General features: G+C 41.6%; 1 non-coding gene across 1 annotated transcript; it reads left to right on the forward strand.

The window, feature by feature from the left end:
* Positions 1-3556: 3556 nt before the first annotated feature.
* On the forward strand, positions 3557-3624 carry LOC148016889 (small nucleolar RNA SNORD36). Its single transcript, XR_015687977.1, has one exon. It is a non-coding gene; the product is annotated as a small nucleolar RNA SNORD36 (small nucleolar RNA).
* The last annotated feature ends 1242 nt before the right edge of the window (positions 3625-4866 follow it).

Below are 4866 nucleotides of genomic sequence, written 5' to 3' on the forward strand. Positions count from 1 at the left end.
TTGATATGTGTCGGATGTGGTATGGTTTTGGTTTCCAGTCTTAGTTACGGTTACGGGTACGGTATGCAGTTTTTTCTTTTGTTGCCTGATACGGGGTTCAGGGTGTTTGTCTGATGCATCGCATGAAGCTTTCGGTCGCATATGTCTCACGATCATGTCGAATTTTTTCTAGGATGTGGTTTGCGTGGGGTTAGTTGGTCGAGTCACGTTTTATTGGTTGTTCTCTTATCCTTGGTTTTTGTCTGTTGCTTTGCAGGCATTCTCCTTGATTGTCTGTGTTTGTGGTGTGTGTGTAACCATCTGAATGGCGCCTTCTCATGCTCCTCCCCCTATCCAGTACGTCCCACTAGTTAGTAGGGATTACTCTTCCCTACTTACTTTTGAGCCCCTCACGAAGGCGGGACTTGCTGCTTTTGTGGCCACTCCTTTTCCATTGCTTCCAGAGGATCCGTCCTTATGTGATGAGTTCCTGGCCTCTTACAGCAAGAAGACAGGAGTAGTCCAAGGAATGTCTATGACTTTGACATCTCGAGGCTTAGGGAAGGCTCTGTCTCTTCCCTTCAAAGGAGAACCTTTTGTGACCACTCCTCAGCTCTTCTCTAATGAAGAGATTCTGAAGCTGTTGCAGAAGCAGACAAGGGAAGTCCTTGATGTTAAGAAAGTGATAAACTCTTCAGGAGTTTCTTTTTCTATGATCACTGATCCCGTATGGAAGATGATCTGTCAGTTCCTTCAGGACAGGTTCATGCCTGCCAAAACGCCATCCCACTATTTGTCCAAAGAGCTTTTCACAGCCTCCAGGATGGTGCTAAAAGGAGTTGCTATTGATTGGAGCACATACCTCCTCACTAAAATGGATCAGCATTTTGTTAAAGTCACGAGGGGTAATGTTACCAATGTTACCTATGGATCATATTTGTCTGCCTTCTTGACCTATTCAGGTTTACAGAAGACTGTACCTCCACCTCCTCCATCAGATCCACTACCTCCTCCTCCACCTTCAGAAGAGTCAACACCTATTGACATTGAGGATGATGATTCTCCGCCTCCCCTGGTCATACAGCGCAAACGCTTGAAGAGGGTAGCGGATAAAGCCCCTGCTGTACTTCCCTCAGTGCCTATCCCTGCTACTTCTGGCAGTGAACTCCCTGGGTATCTCACTTGCAATAACCTATTCAGAGCACATCGAGAAGGATCCTTGGAGATCTCAGTTCCTTCCCTGAACAGTCTCGTTTCAGGAGATGCCATTCCTTTCCTCTGCAAGGATATTCAAAGTTCCATTGAGTTGTCAGTGACAGCCTGTGTTCAACAGCTGTACGCATCTTTCTATGAGGAGCTCATGCAGTCCAAAGACTAGTTGCATAAGGCAACATCTGAGTTAGCTTCTGTTAAGGATACCCTAGCAGATGTGTTTAAGCAAATGGAACAACAAACCCAACTGGTTGCCATTCAAAGCGATGAGATTTCTTCATTGAAGACCCAATTATTCGAGGCTCAGTCACAGGTTACTAGCCTTTCAGCAGAGAAGGAGAGGATGTCCAGCGAAGTGAAGGAATTCCAAGCTATCTTAAATGAAAAACTTTCCGCTTTACAGATGGCTAATGACACAGTGGCCAACCAAGCCTCCCAAATCCAGCAGTTGCAAGATCAGCTTGCAAAGTCCCGCTCTGTTCCTCCAAGCCCTCCTGTTTCATTAATTCCTTCTCTTTCACAGCAGGACTTGGCTGCTCTTCAGAGACAGGCTACTTTGTGCCCTCTATTCCAAGACAAAGTGGAAAGATTGCAGTCCAGAATGGACTTGTTATGGTCTACCTTTGAGCAGTTTCAGGAATATGTCTTACCTGACCATTCTTTCTTTGTCCACTACCACTTATAGAAGTCGGTCTTCTATATGAAGCTTTCCACGATGGATTTACCTTTTCCAAAGGATGGCTGGAGTGGGGCTTGGTCTGCTGAGTTGTTGACAGAGGTAGTCAGAATGGTCTTTGAAGATTCTGTCACGCCAGATACCATGTTGATGTCGTACATGTATCTCCGAGGAGACTTGTTAGTTCCAGATGAGGTGGATATGGCATGGTATGTGGGGAATGTGGTCTTACAAGCTGTTTTGTATGTCAATCATTTGGAGTTGCGCATAGCTGACATGTTCCAGGGTTATTCCTCCAAAGTGGCTGATTGTCATGATAATTCTTGGCATCCCATGATTGATTCGGTGGTCCTCAATCAAAGACAAAACATAGCTCCTACCTTTGCCCAGAGTACTAACCAACTGAGGATGGATCTCTTAACCTATCTTTCCAAACATAATCCATTTGATGCTACCTTCTTTGATGCCTATCATAGACGATCTCTCTTAGGACCTTCTGTTCCTACCCTCCTCTATTACCAACAATTGGCTCACCGCTATGCTATATACCTTTCCCTTTGTCAATCTAATTCCACTATTTTACCACTTCTTTTCTAACCTTCATCTTTCCCTCAAATTCCTATTTTCACTTACTGTTCCTTTATTGAGGATAGGGTATTTTCCCCTTCTCCACCGTGTCCTTCACCCCTCATAAATGTTTTCTCCACATTTCCTATTTATCAGTTAACACCGTTCCTTAGTGATTCCTTATAAATTTCTGCCACTTCTTCTTTAACCTTTTCTTCCTTTTATGATTTTTCCTATCCTTCCCTACATCCACTTTCCCTTATTCCACTACCCTCTCCTAACACTTCTATATCTCAACCACCTCAGTTGGTTAGTGACTGTGATGGTTTTGATAATCAGATTTCCAGAAGAAGGGGATGGAGTTCGGATGATTGCCTTACAGGACCGCAGATTAATTGGCCAGTAATTCCAGGAGAATGGACAGCTTCCAGTCAAGCTTATCAAAACTATGTTCATTTTGCCCAACAATATTCACAGTCTGCAGATCCCTCAGTGAGATTAACTGCTCACTTTGCTTGGTACCTGGCGTATATGCATAGGCACTCTCACACTGATTCAAAGCCTATTCCAAAGTTGTGCATGAATGTCAATGTAAAACATTGATTCCCAACAGCTGGACATACTGTATTTTCATGCCCTTTGTTTGCCTAGCAGATACCTGGTCCTGTTGGAAAGGATGTGCTGTCTCCAATTTTTTCAAAATCCTCCCAAAACCTTTGTAGATGAATCCTTGTCTATGGATCGTTTCCAACAACATCAATCTTTTAAGAGGGATCATCTTCATTGATACCTTTCTAATGTATGGTGGAAGCTTTCTAATGAACACCTCTCTTTTTGAAGAAGTCATTCAGATGGTTGTGTTGTGTATTAGTGTTTGTGTTGTGAGTTCATTTATGTCAAACGAACGTGGTGGTTTCCTATTGGATTTTGTATACGAGCTATGTTTTGGAGATTTGTAGAGATGGGGTCGTGGATGGAGAATTGAAGACGATGCAGATGACGAAGAAGCAAACTCTTATATCCTTTACAAATTTGTGATGATTTTTAGTTTGATAAGAGGTGTTAATGTATAAAGAGTTTTCCTTTCTTTGTATTTTTATATCAGAAACAGGTCATAAGTTGGGGTCGTGGTGGATGGATTCTTTTTGAAAAGATATTGAAGTTTAAAGTTGAGCTTTTCAATGAACTTGTATTCCCTTTTTCTTGGGTCGCGAGGACACTTCCTTATTAAGTGTGGGGATATGTTGAGTGTTGAAATGACTTGTTTTTTTGGCTGATTTTTGTTGTTTTTTGAGAGCTGAATGGTTGATTTTATGGGATGATTGATTGATTTGGAAGTGGTTTGAGAGTGTTTTAGATGATAATGATTGTGTTTTGGAAGTTCATGATGTTTGTTGATGATTCTGTGATGTTCTGATAGGTTCTGAATGGTTCTGTATATCTTCTGTTTTGGTCTGTTTTGTTCTGATTGTCTTCTGTAAGGAGGGATGAAGTATTGATTGATGAAGAATGAGATATTGTGAAAGTTTATTGAATGGTTTGTGAGAGTTTGGAATGATTTGAGAATGAGTTATGTGGTTTTGATGACCTTCTGTAACCTTCTGTAGGTCTTCTGTAGAGCCTCTGTCTCTGTTCTGTTTCTGTTCTGTTCTGTACTGTAGCTGTTCTGGTACTCTTCTGTGACTGTTCTGTATGCTTCTGTAAGTGTTCTGTGGAATGTATGTGTGACTTTGGGGAAAGTTTTCTAGCCTTTGAAAGAGGTGAATACAAGTGCAAAAGAGCTGAAAGAAGTGGAAGAAGTAGCTGCTAAAGACTCAAGTGAAGACTAGAGTGAAGTGACAGTAGTGAGCTATGAAAGGACACTGTAGTGGCTCTGGTGACTCTTCATATCAGACATACCTCTTGGGAGGGGTATCCACGACCTAAGAGGGATTATTGAGAGTGATTTTGAGAGATTGTAGTAAGGATATGATGTATTATTGATGGAGTGTGTGAGAGAGAGTTAGAGATAGCCAATTCTACTCAAACAGAGTGATTGTATATGAGAGATTGAGAGAGAAGACTATGAAGATATTGAAGATGAATATTATGTGATGTATTTCCATTCAAAGATGGTGTATTTCTTTGCTTTCTTTGTTCTATTGATGGATTTTGTGAAGATGTTGAAGAATATGGTTGATTCTATTCAAAACCGTGGGAGATTTACATGATGCTGCATGAAGATTTGTTGCGCCTGGTGTTCTTTTCTTCATTGTGATCATATGAAACATGATAAACAAGCTTGTTGATGTTACAAGATAGATTTTCTTGCAAGAGAATTCCCTTTTCCTTGGTGTTCCTCTCGGGGCTCCAGGAAGACATGATCAATTATGATTACATGGATGTGCATCCAACGATGGCAGAGATTGGAAGATATGATAGCACAAGCTTAG

This window comes from Lygodium microphyllum, chromosome 22 (assembly GCF_053477565.2).
Source record: "Lygodium microphyllum isolate KBCC chromosome 22, Lygodium_microphyllum_v1.1.10, whole genome shotgun sequence".
NCBI classification, from domain to species: domain Eukaryota; kingdom Viridiplantae; phylum Streptophyta; class Polypodiopsida; order Schizaeales; family Lygodiaceae; genus Lygodium; species Lygodium microphyllum.